Below are 13,657 nucleotides of genomic sequence, written 5' to 3' on the forward strand. Positions count from 1 at the left end.
GCTTGTTAAAGTAGTATCTCTTTATAGGAGAAATGACTTATACAGAGGCTCTGCCTTTGGAGAATTTCTGTGAATTTCTATCCTCCTGTCCAATTGAAGTGGAATGGTAGAAGACAACAGGCAGACAACAAAAATACTTCTTCACATAGCACCTAAAACTGTCAAATTTAATGTCGTGAGACACGGTTCTATCCCTGTTTTAGCTGGGATTTATTTCTTTATTTAATATTTTATGCTGCCCTTTTTGCCAAATGCCAACAGGCAGCTCATAGTAACTTTAAAATAAAACCATAAAAACATCAGTGATATGAAAAAAAAAGAAAGGTTACTTACCTGTAATCATGGTTCTTCGAGTGGACCTCTGTGAATTCACACATATGGGTTTAGTCTGTGCCTGCGCTGACATTCTCGGAGCATTCCAGAGCTAAAAGTAACAATTTTATGGTATGATCCCCAATGAGGCACAAGCTCCTCCCACCCGATTCCCCTCAGTTCCTGCAATTTGTCCGCCGGGCACGAGAGTTATACAACAATAAGATACCCGTGACGGACAGAGGGGAGGATGGGTGGGTAGTGTGAATTCACAGAGGTCCACTCGAAGAACCATGGTTACAGGTAAGTAACCTTTCTTTCTTCTTCGTGGCCTCTGTGAATACACACATATGGGTGACTGGCAAGCTTACTTATTGGCAGGTGGGACGTCACGGTAGGAAGGATGCCAACACATTTCTGCCAAATCCAGTGTTACTGCGTGTACCTACATGTAGCCAGTAGTGCCCCTCAAAGATAGATGGCATGGATCATATTGCTGCACGGTAATGTCAAGAATCTCGATTCTACTCTGGATGCAGCCAAGGTAGACAGCACTCCATGGAGCGAGGCTAAAGCTGATTAGACGGTGACTCGTCTGACCACTGGTAAGCCATAGATACAGTGTGGACCATCGATCTAGAGATGGATAGGATGAAACTGGACTTTCGAAATTAAAAGAATGAAAGCATAAAAAGAACCTGTCATCTGTTTAGAAGCTCTGGCAGTGTCCAGACAAAATGCTGGTGAGCGTCTTACATAATTATTGTGGAACATGTGCTCTAGAGGAGATGATGGTGATCTGAAGAATGATGGTAAGATGAAGCACAGATAAACATGAAAACTAGTCGAATAGGTCAAAAATGAGGCATTAAGGTAGGAAGTCACTTTATCAGGAAAATTGAATAAAAGGTGGATCGAATCACAATCCAGCTATTTCCCATGTTCCCTTGGCAGATATGACAGCCACTAGGAAGGCTGTTCAAAGTAAGTAATTTCGCATTTGAAGAGAAAATGGGCTCGAATGGCGGGCACATGAGTGAATTTAGAATGATCTATAGACCATTGAGGAACAATGCGTTTACATGGAGGACAGGTGGTACTGAGTCCTGTGAAAAGATGTTTGACTCTAGAATGAGACAAAAGTCCTACGTACCAGAATCATCTGGTTAATGGGCAGCAGTACCAGATATATAACATTTTAAAGCATAAATAGAAAGCCAAGTAGGCAACAGTTTCAAAGAAAGTTGGTAAGGTAGTTCTTTGTTTCATTATATTTAATAAAGATTTCATTTATTTACAAATCGACATCGAGTTTATGGTTTTCGAGCTCAATCGAGCACTGATGCCAAAGTGGGAGTATTTTCCAGGTTGGCAAGTTCATGGCCAATAGATGCGGATGGTAGACCATCCTTCCCTCCAAAGATAGGAGGTAAGTCACCAGAGGGAACTCACATGTGCCTGTCTATATCGATCTGAGACAGGCGAACTAGAACTACCTTGGTCATCAAAGAGGTATTTGGATCATGTTTGATTAGGAATTATGGTGATGGAAAATCCATAGAATAAAAGGTATCGGAGGGAAGAGTTATGGCAGATTCCCTGTCCACTGCCATATGAAAATGTCCCCGACAGTGTTTCCATCCGCACCTGCACAGGAGCAATAAAACCTGTAGTCGGCGTACGGACCCCAGTGAATACATCGAAGGTTGGTACTTCCCAACGGTGACAGAACCGAAGTTGCAGTTACTTGGATTAGGGATCCTCTACTTGGTCAAACAGCAAAAGATACCACTATTGGAGTGGTTCGAGGCTGAGTCTGTATTGCTTTAGCACTGAAGCCGTGGAGGTCATAAATCTGGGGAGATGTTTGCTAGTATTTTTTTTAAAGAAAAATATACGCCATAGTACCAGTACAGGTAGATGTCCATATTTTGCAGGGGAAGGTTATTATCAAACTAATGCCCTGTACCATCTGAAAGACCTTGCAGATGTTGAAAAATCAAATGGTAGTGAAACCTTAGGAATTACTGATTAGATAATAGTGTTGAGGGTGGAATCTGAAACCTACGGTAGAATACACATGAAAAGATTTCTGAGACCAAGGACGGGACAGATGCCTCTGTCCTTTCTATGTATATAATAGCACAGAAGTAGAAGCCATTGCATAAGCCAGATGTAGGAACTTGGAATATGGCATGTTTGTTCAGGAGGCAGAGGTCTCTTCCTGGAGGACATAGACAAAAGAGTAAATCTAACGTTACTCAAAGAGGAACAAAGACAATTATATAATGTAACCTTGAGAGATGTGGTGACATTTTTTATGAACCGAAATGTCTGGGAGGCTGAAACTCCAGATATAGTTGAATGGACTATGGGTAGAACCAAAAGAAGGACAAAAGGGCTGTTGGCCCATATATAATGTAGCTGTTTTCCTATTCTGTGTAAAAAAAAAATTCTAGTGTCACCAGTCTAAGACTGAAGAGACTGGTACCATGTAATGGAAGACATTCAATTCTGTCCTTCGCCTTCTTGATGAGCCAGTGGATCCTGACTAGGCGAGCCTTCTATAGATACTAAGGATGCGACAGCAGCTGAAGCACTTTGCGTGTCTAGCAGCAATCCTGTGTTGTTTTGCTAGAGTCATGGTCTCAGAGTGAGAATTTCTAAGCTGTTTTAATGGATTCCAAGTGAGGTAGAATCTAAGACCATAATTGCTCTAGGTAGGCGCCTATCGTGATTGATAGTTGGCCACATGGAGCAGAAGTGATTGAAGTGTAAGTGCTCAGCTAAGTGATGGCCGGGTCTGGAAAAGGCAGTTCCTACATTCCCAATCGACGGGATGCGGTGAACCGAGAAGTGACCTGTGCAAATGAAAAGAAGCACACTGAAGGTGACAGAGGATGATAATGGATCACATCATATTGGATGGAGATTTGTTCAAAGAATGAGATCCGAGCTTATGCCCAGAATTGGCAGATAGGCAATTCGAAGCCAGGACCGGTCGTGCTTGATCATAATGGGCCTCGACACGAGATGGATTGGAATTTGGAAAGCATCTTTTCCTGCCGAAGTGTAGATATGGTAGAGAAAAAACAAGAACAAAAATTTTCTCCATGTTGAGGTCGATCCTAATGGATTCAACATAAATCGAAGATCGTGGCAAAGCTGGTAGCTATAATAGAAATGAGTCAAACAGATTGATTAGTCAACAACAGAGAAGTAAAAAGACCGCTCAGTTTTGCAGTCCTATCTGCAGTTCTGCCAGTCAAGGCACTGCCTCCCACATGTCTAGGGGCGGCAGCTGGTAACTTTGGGGTTGAGGCTTTTAATGTTCCCGGAATGCTGTAGGCGGATGGGAACATCTTCAGGCTCTTGCAGATGTTACAGCGCAATGACTGTGTCGCCTTCTAGAGCCTGAGCAGGTTATAAAGAATAACAACTTTTTTTTTTTCTGGCTAAAAAGCCATACACCAACAAATGGCAGGTCCTAACCTGTCAGTTGCTTAGACACTGGTTTTCAGGCATATTGAGCAGCAGTGCACTCGTGATGCACCTGCAACAGTGCCTCCTAGTGATGTGGGAGGCCTGAATTGTAAGGGTGCACAGGAGCTACCCACAGGGTTGGCACCACCAAACTCCATAAGTGGTGATGATAATCCCTCATGGCAGAGGAGTAAATGGCTACATGGCACCCCAAAACAAGTAACAACGCCAATTAAAGAACTCCTCATATGTTAACAGTAAAAGAGTGCGACCATCTGCGACAACCAAGAGGGGTATAGGAAGATTGGTTGGAAACTCTTCCACCCCCCCTGTGACTCACGTAAGTCCCAATCCTGAATAAGGAAAACCTTCCTGATGAACAGGGGAGAAGACTGACCTAGCACGAGCCTGACCAAGCACAGGCTCAACAGTCATAGAACGGAGAAGGCCGAATGGATTAACAGCAGGTTCGGTCAAAGCTGCGAACATTGTGCTACCGAGTTCGAGGGAGCACTACACCTGTGAAGCCTAAGTGGAGGCATAAAGCACTCCATAGCCCATGGGTCAGAACGATGCCAGGTAGAGCGGGATGGTGATGGTGGCCAAGAGCTCATAGCTCCTATCCCAAACAAAAGGGACTGGTCCTACGCAACCTTGTCAGCGTGACAGGACCTACCTGAGGAAAATTCTCCAGACTTACCTGACAGCAGCAGGGTTCTCGGGTGGACCCTTGTGAGTCCTTTCCCTATGAGCCTATGCGGGCACTGGCAGCTGAGACAGGGCCGCAGGCTACTTTGTGAGCCAGCCCATTGATAAAGAGGGCTGTTTTGTGCGAAATTAACAGCCACCTGCAGGTGCTACCCCAGGCAGGAATATCACCGACTAGCAGGGCTAGTGGTGGGAGTTGCAGGCCCCCCTTCCAGAGGCAAACTAGGGCTGTCAAATGCTGCCAGAAAGCTTTCGCCTCGGCACTTGGTTTTGGAAATAGCAGCCACGTGAACAAGGCCTCTGATAAATCAGGCCCAATAAACCAAACACCCAAGGGCTTTACCCCAGACAGGCAAAGCACTGACATGCAGGGCTAGCAGCAGGAGCTGAAGGGGCCCATTGCATCCCCAAAGGGAAACCCAGGCCTTACCTTATGTCTCAGGCACATCTGCAGCCTTGGCGTGCAGTTCCCTCCAGAAGTCGCAGCTACATGAGCAGGCGCACGAAGGAGGGTTGGTGTGCAGCACTCACACACAGAGGCGCTTCCCATGTCAGGAGGAATCACTGACAGTCAGGGAAGGTGACCAGGGCAACAGGAGGCTCTTCTTCTCTAAGGGACAGGGCGACAGAGCCCTAACTCCTGCGGGGTCAAATCAGTTGTATGAACAAGCCCCTTGAAACAATCATCCATCGATGATTCACCAGTCTCTCTCATGGTTGCTCAGAGAGAGGGTGTGGTGAGACATGCCTCCTTTTCACTCTCTTCTCCTCATGAGATAGAGAGACTTAAGCTCCAACTCAGGAATGTCAAATGCCCACCCTCATGTAGGGCTAAAAAGGGCCACGGCCGGACTGGATGGTAGCGCAGTCACTGAATGGCCAGTTGGAGCAGAGAGGCTATCAGGCGATCTGAAGTCTGTGCAGGTAGAGCTGGCACGTCGTCTCCTCAGAGGCAAATTTGCTAGCCTCTGGCGAGGATTCCTCTGTTGATGTAGACTTAGATTTTAAGGACTCCTTGGTATTGTCGGGTTCCCTACTGCGGCCTGCACCTATCTGGGTAAGATGTAGCTTACTCAGGCAGAAAATCATTAATGTGCCTGAGAGTCAAAATGAGTAGGCCGAAAAAGGCGGGAAAGGAGAAAGAAGCAAACAGTTGAAGTGTGTGGGGGGGGAGGGGGGTAAGCCAAGTAGCTGGCAAGCAAAAAAGAAAACAACTCACGGGGGATCATAGATTAGATAATTGAGAAGGGAAAGAATCCAATTTAGAGGGAATTGATCAATAAGCTAAGGGAAAAAACCCCTGTGGAAATAGCTCTATGCTCTGTAGAACTTTACAGCACGGCAGAAAAAAGGAACTGAGGGGAATCTTGGGTGGGAGGAGCTTGTGCCTCATGGGGGATCATACCATAAAATTGTTACTTTTAGCTCTGGAATGCTCTGAGAATGTCAGCGCAGGCACAGACTAAACCCATATGTGTGTATTCACAGAGGCCACGAAGAAGAATCTAGTGATATAAACAGAGTAACAGGCTAAAGATTTGTGCCTTTCTGAAGGCCAAAAGAGCCGGTTATAATTCCAAAGGGAATGCATTCCTCAGTCTGGAAGGAACATGAATGATATTTTCTGTGTGGCCAACAAATGGGTCTTTTTAGGCAACATTGTCCTCAGGAGGACCTCTCCTGAGAATTGTAGCTGCCGTACAGGGAGTCACACAGGCAGGCAAGCCTTGAACCACTTATAATTATAATGGTTAAAACTGCATTTTATGCCAACTGAAGCTGCTGGACGCTCTTCAAAGGTCTCTTTCATAGAGTGTGTGGGGTATAATGGGTATGGAGAACTGTTGCCATACGAATCCAACTAAGGAAAGACACCACTGATGGTATCTATATATAAGGTTTTGTACAATGTTAACAATGCTATGGTAATTGTAGGTCGAACACATAGTTGTTTCTCCTGCATCCATTTCTAATAGGATGTTTTCATAGTTTAGCAGAAACTCGTCTAAGAATTTCAGAATAGTATACTTGTTGTTCTCTTGAACTGGTAATTTAGGGCTCAATCCAATTAGTACTGCCAAGTAGAGCAGCTCTATTGAATTAATATAAGAACTGGTTTGGTGTAGTGCATAGAGTGTCAAACCAACATTCAGGGATCTTTCATTTAAATTCCCACTTGGCTATGAAAACTCCTGGAGGACTGGTAGTGGTACACCACTTATTGAATATCTGACATATTTTGAAAACCTATTTAGGATTAGAAGCTACTTACAATGCATAATAACAGCTGAAAGATTGAAACCTGTTATATCAAAAATAATCTGTGCAGTAGTTGTAGAAGGGGTAGCCGACCATGTTACTCTGTGCAAGCATTACAGGTGAAACAAAATAAAAATAAAGAGTAAAAGAAGATAAAAAATGTGGTGGCACTTTAAAGACTAACTTTTTAATATATATTTTAATGTGAGGTTTTGTGGAAAGCACTGGGTGGACATTGCCTTACTCTCCCTGTGATCTCCCTTCCTCCAAACCCAGCTCTGAACAGAGTTTTGCAAGCTTACAAAGCAAATGTTGGGGGTACAGGGAGAGTTGTAGGAATGATAATCATATTTCTGAATACTGGTCATAGACACATTCCAGAACTAGAAAGAGCTGATAGATGGGAATAACCACTTTGTGTGCCACAACCATGTGGAATGGTGCTATGACGATCGGCTTCCACATGGTCAAGTAAAACTGAAATAACTAAAAGATGGAAGAAGGCTATAGGTATTATGGACTCATCTACACTGGTCCTTTTTGGAGTGCGGTAGTGCAGCCTAAATAGGGTCATTTGAGATCTTGTGGAGGTGCAATATGTCATTTGGATCTGTTTCAGCTGTGGGCAGTTTCTCAAGTGGCACTTCTGACAAGGTGAAGAAAAAATACTTTCAAACTTTAATCTGAATGATGCAGCACATCAACAATGGTCTAGCAGAGTTAAAAAAATAACTTTGCCTATCCCGCATTAGCAGGAACTTTTCACCTTGCTAATAATATTGTGAAGTGGCAATACTGGAAATTGACAGCAGGAGAGCCTGAACAGATTAAGGCTTGCTTCTTGGTCCATTCCCAGCAACTGCATGTATTGAAACTGCCCTGAGTAGACCTTTGGGTGAACCAACCTATCCCTGCAGCACATCAAACAGCCGGATAAGTGCTCATAGGATCATGCCCTTTGTTTAGATTGTAGAAGACATTAGACTGTAGAAGTTTGCAGCTGCTTTGTATAGAGCAGGATCCCCTTTATAACAAAAATCAATAAACCATCTTAAGAACTTCTAAAAACCAAAAAGATTATAAAACACAGAATATAGATGGCTCTATGTTTAGAATTCCTGTTGTCAGAAAGAAAAGCAATATAATATCACTCCTGAATAAGACCAGGTTTGTAATTTGAAATATTTACACTTGGTGATGGAAAGCAGATTACAATAAATGATAGAAAGAAACCATTTCTTGCTTTTTAATACTCTCCTGGCAGAAAAAGTTCCTACCTTATTATATAGACATAACCTTTGGTGTCAGTTATTCAATTACGCCGTAATTATGATCCAGCAGAATGCATTTCTTACACATATGTTACTTGTTAAGTGTTCTGTTAAGGGAAAGGAATACTAGGGATTGGGCCATGGACCACTTTTTTAATTTTAGATTTATGAATGATCATATTTCTTTCTTTTACGTATTTATATGTCACATTTTAGGGCTGTGTATCACTTTCAAGTCAGTCTGCACATTTAAAGCATGAAGCAAAAACATGGGTTCAACATGCAGAAATGAGTGTTTTGGCCAGATAAGTAAAACTCAAAGCTAACATGAGCATCTCCACCCAAGAAAGCATGTCGTCACTACTGAACTTGCTACAGAGAGCTGATGCAGACAGAGATGCATAAAATGGCAACTAGATAACTTTGGGGACCCTGGAAGTTTTAACTGTATATATTGCTTTTCAAAAGCAAATTCCCAAGCTCTGCTCTAGCAATGCTATGAGAAGAGAGCTGCCCTTGTTGGAAACATGTACTGTATTGCATTAAAAGGACTGCAATCCTGCCGGCTTCAGTCAGCAGAGTACTAGCGGTTGCTGTGTGCCTCTGAGCTGAACTTGATCCCAAGGGTCAAGACTGCTTTCAGTTCCCCATGCATAGTAGTCAAGCAACATGCCCATCTAATTGCACTAGCATAACTATTTGAGAGAGAGCTTGACCACTAATAAAGAAGATTCCCATTATGGCAGGAAACAGAAACGTATGGAGATCTCATGAATCACTTGCCAGCTTGTTTCAGCTTTAGGGAAAGTTGACTGATGATCTGAGGCTGCCCAGTTTCCTCTATTATGCACTGAAAATATGCATGGAATAGCCTGAAAGAAGGGTTAGAAAAGAAAAAGGCATCAGAAAGCCATCATCATACTATCTGTAGGGTACAGTGGGGTCTTGACTTACGAACGTTTTGACTTACGAACCGCTCTCATAGGAATATATGGACTCGACTTGCGAACTTAGATTTGAGTTACGAACTCTTTTCTTTCCTTTTTTTAAAAGCTAAGTCATCTTAGGTTAAAAGGAAAAAAGAAAAAAAATTATCCCCCTCTAGTGGCAGAAGGCAGAATAGCAGCTTCCCATTAGTTTCTATGGACGAAAAGAGCAGATACGGATTAAATGGTTTTCAATGTATTCCTATGGGAAATGCAGATTTGACATAAGAACTTTTCGACCTAAGAACCACCTTCCAATACGGATTAAGTTCTTAAGTCAAGACCCCACTGTAGTTCCTGTAGTTCCCTTTTACGTATCAGTACAAGTAATAGTAATGCTTTAAATGCTCAGAACTCTTCAAATACATTATTTAGACAATTCTGGCAATAGTCCTAGAAGTTGTACCCGTATGACTTCATGGCTGCACATTCTTCTTGCATGTCTGGATTACTACAAAGTTTTCTCCATAGGGCTAACTGTATAGTGCTGGTATGTGCCTACAGGAGGGGATAACTGAGAGAATAAGGACTATTGCTTTTGTGTTCCTCAAGAATAATCATATATGATAGGCAAAGATTTCATCTTCTGGGAGCAAATTGTTATTTATTTATTTATTTATTTATTTATTTATTTATTTACTTATTTACTTACTTACTTATTTACTTACTTACTTACTTACTTACTTACTTACTTACACACACACATTTAGTGAGCATGCCACTACTATGGGTGGCTTATAAAACATAAAACATACAGCTGAAAATATTAAAATCATATAAAATATATTAAACATTTTAAAAGAAAACAAACAAAACCCTAACTTGTAAATTCTTGTTCAGCAAAGCTTCCATCCTTGTCAGCTGGCTTTTACAGACCCAACTTACTCTTCTTGGTATAATCCTAATGCAAACAGTTTTCAAATCTCGATCCCTCTTAAAATGGAAATAAAAAGACAAACACCTGCTTCTTCATGTCTTAAGAGGAAATACTTAATTGTTCTCATATATTTATTATATCTCACATAAACTTAAAATTTAGTTTTAATTTGTTTTTCATGCTCAGTCATGTAGTATAAATTGCATTTATGTAATTAAAATAATTATTTAATTACAAAGTTAATTAATGAGTTAAGTAAGAAATAGAGAATACTTTCTGTCACTTTGCAGCAGCATTACTACCATAAATGTATTTAAGGTAAAGGTAAAGTTTCCCTTTGACATTTAGTCCAGTTGTGTCCAACTCTAGGGCATGGTGCTCATCCCTGTTTCTAAGCCATAGAGCCAGCGTTTGTCTGAAGACAATCTTCCGTAGTCACATGGCCAGCGCAACTAGACACAGAACGCCATTACGTTCCCACCGAGGTGGCACCTATTTACTTACTTGCATTTTACATGCACAGTACTGACTGGTGCCCTTCATGCTGCTGCTTAATGAGAGAACACAGTCCAAGCACAAGTAAGGTCTTTTGAATCTCATTGATTTTTCACTCTACAAATGGTGTGATGTCTGGTGCAGTTCTAGACATGGCCATTCAAGAGTGGACCTTGCCACGGTTAATTGTGTCTAATTAAAAAAATGCTGTGTTGCTTCCTGGTCATGTGCCTGGTCAAGTGTCTGATTCTGCGGTAGTGATGCACCTGAGAACCTTGGCAATTAATTGCAATTAGCTGCAGAAAGCTACACAGATACTAAGAGGATTCTAGTCAGTGAGTTGACCTGATGTATAGAATATGTTCCCTTCTACCCATCTAATGGTAATTTATCTCTTATAAACCTCTGGACATCATTTTAAACCTCTTGCTAACTAGTTAGATATTTGTCTGTAAATATTAAAATGCATAAACAGATGCACAATTCCATCAAGGGCATGTACCCTCTGCCTACTTTAAAGTGAAAAAAGAACAGCTATACTGACCCACGTGTAAAAATAAAACATAACCCATATTTGGCCAATATCCTAATAATGATCGATCAACAGACTTCAGTTTTGTTTCATTTCTATCCTTCCCTTCAGACAAATACATTTGTTTCCTTTACAATTGACTCTTTCCATTATTCATACCCAATCCTCTTTAAGAATAACAAGAATTAGTTTCTGTTTCATGTTTCCTTTCCCTCTCCAAACAAGATTAGCTGCCCCACAACCAGCTCAATCTACCAGGCACCCTTGTCACGCACTATATGACAGTGTTAGGCAACAATAGATAGGATAGTAGAGCAAAAGATTGTGTATGTAAGTTGAGGGAAGCCTTCCCTTTTGTTCTTTCACCACTTACGAAGTTCACCCACAAGGCACCTTTTTCCAGACTGTAGATGCTGGCTTACTATCTTACCTTTGCCAGAAAGAAAAGAGACCAATTGAAGTTTGTGACTGATCCTTGCAACAAGCTAAAACTTGCCCCTGTGCTTCAGACTGAAGCTGTTCAACTTAACTGAACCTCAGAACAGGAAGGAAGCATATCTTGCTAGCCAAGACTGAAAAGAAATGTGTCAAATATAGCTTTCTTTCCTCTCCAAAATTTACCTACCAAAAGATTTTAATCTTATTGTTTTGCTTGAATGAACTAATCAGTCATCTCAAACCAATGGCATTCAATCAAAAATCTTCTGTTGAGCAGGAAGAGAGAAACTGTGTTAAATATGAAGGAAGTGTTTATACAAGTCCAGAAGCTGGAAAGCATGAAAATTATTCTTTTGGGCGGGTGGGAGAAAAGGTAGGATGCATATCTGGCATCATCACTGGATAAGGCAGTGGAATTCAAATAGGGCCTAGGAGAATTGACATTTGTTTTGGGTCTTCCATGTTTGACAGCTGGATGTGGGAAACTGCATTTTAATTTCCCACAATGCCCTCAAAAGTTATGTGTTGCAAGCAGAAAAGAGAGGTTTTACCCTGTTGTTTCAGGCCATGTGCTACCCATGCACTAACTCAGATGCTTCAGGCCCTTTGAGGAAATGAAAAAGGAAGCTCCTATGCACTCTTGGAGTGATGTTGCTACCACCATTAATACGTGAGATTGCCCAGCAGTAGGTTCTTTACCCACACCCTCCTCCACAAAAGGCCCAACCTTGGTATGATGTATAGGAAATGTTTGTGATGAAGAACTGAGCATCTAGAGACTTAGTTGTTTGTTGCTTTCAACTTTCATCCCTCCCTACTTTTTAACAATAGTTGAATCTAATTAATCTATTTATTTCTGATATGTGCCATCAAAAGTGTTGCCTAGTAGTCTAAAGACTAAAGTAAGGTACTAAGAGGAAGACTTGTAATTCATGAAAGGTGTATGTACCTCAGTTGTCATTGTGCCTATGTACTATGATATTCTGGACATTTGCCATGACACAAATTAGATTGGAAGAGGTGATGTTTTGTTTAATATGGCATGTGCTCCTAGTCATAGTGCTGCTAAAGGTAATTTCTTCCTAAAATATACTGTACACAAGCGATGCAGCTTTTGGTTCTATATGGATTGCAGCCTAGTGGGTTCAGGATAGTTCTCCCAAGTAATCTCTGTGGATCTGAAGACTGGTGATAGGCTATTGCCACAACTGATGGTTCTCATATGACATTCAGAGTTTGTTAATAATAGCTTTTGCTAGCTGCCCAGTTGTAATTAGGAGATATTCATCACAATTGCAACATGTTATTATTTCACTTAAAACTTGGATGAGAATTTCCCCTTGATTCTTTTGATATTAGAATCAATTATATTAGACAATTGTGAGCAAGAGATGGCAAGTGTGCCGTCCTCCCCGAAAGAACAAGTAGAAGAAAATGAGGGATGCGTCGTCGGAGAACTGATAAATCTGGATGACATAGAAGGAGGGAACAATAAAGCCATAGAAGTGTTCCTAGCGGAAGGTAGGAGGGGGAGAAGAAGGAGTTAAAGTTGTGGAGGTGAGATGAGATAAAAGAGGAGGAGAGGAGGGGGCACGGACAGTTGGAGTTGAAGGATGAAGCAGTGCAGACTATAGAAACAGGAGTAGAGAGAGACCGTGTGGCAAAGTTGGTAAAAGACTTCCCCAACCTGATGAGTGGAGGAGGGTTACTGCCAGATCCACCGGTCGTGTCTAAGAAAGATAAGTGTGGAGCAGGAGGGAGATGGATTTCGGGGACAGTTCAGTCTTTCACCGTTTCGGAGATGAAAGGGATGCCATGTGGTTCCCACCCCTATCTCCCATGGTTGGAGGGGCAACTGGTCAAGCACCCATGTTGCGGGACAACCTGCACAGTGTTGAGTGCACCCATTCAGAACCCAGTGGTCAGCTTTACCCCTGGAGTGAAAAAAGTTTGAAAGATGTTAAAGAAGATAAAAATACAAGAGGGAAACATCATGTGTTAACTGATGTTGAATTGTTAGATCCCTTCGGTTTGGGAACAGTTGATGTTAATTGGAATAAAGAACCCTTTTTTGTACCTACTGCGTCATCTCCATCCATTCTTCCCGCCGAAACTCCTGGCCCGCCCACACTCACAAAAGACCCAATCACAACGATATATTTAGCAAAATGTATTTCTTGACTTTACTTCTTCCTAAGTATTCAGTATTGTCAGCAACCTACATCCTGAGTTAGACTTGATTAAATTATTTAGCACATTTCACATCAAAGCACAAGTCAAAATCCTGTTCCATAAA

The 13,657-nt window shown here is 41.8% G+C and overlaps 1 protein-coding gene across 1 annotated transcript in view; it reads left to right on the top strand.

Annotated features, from left to right (window-relative positions):
- Positions 1-7,997, top strand: part of RMDN2 (regulator of microtubule dynamics 2) — a 40,117-nt gene extending 32,120 nt beyond the window's left edge. Inside the window, exon 13 of the mRNA XM_072992452.2 lies at positions 28-7,997. The gene's annotated coding sequence lies outside the window, so the exon portion shown is untranslated. The remainder of the gene's footprint in view (positions 1-27) is intronic.
- The last annotated feature ends 5,660 nt before the right edge of the window (positions 7,998-13,657 follow it).

This window comes from Pogona vitticeps, chromosome 1, assembly GCF_051106095.1.
Source record: "Pogona vitticeps strain Pit_001003342236 chromosome 1, PviZW2.1, whole genome shotgun sequence".
NCBI lineage: Eukaryota > Metazoa > Chordata > Lepidosauria > Squamata > Agamidae > Pogona > Pogona vitticeps.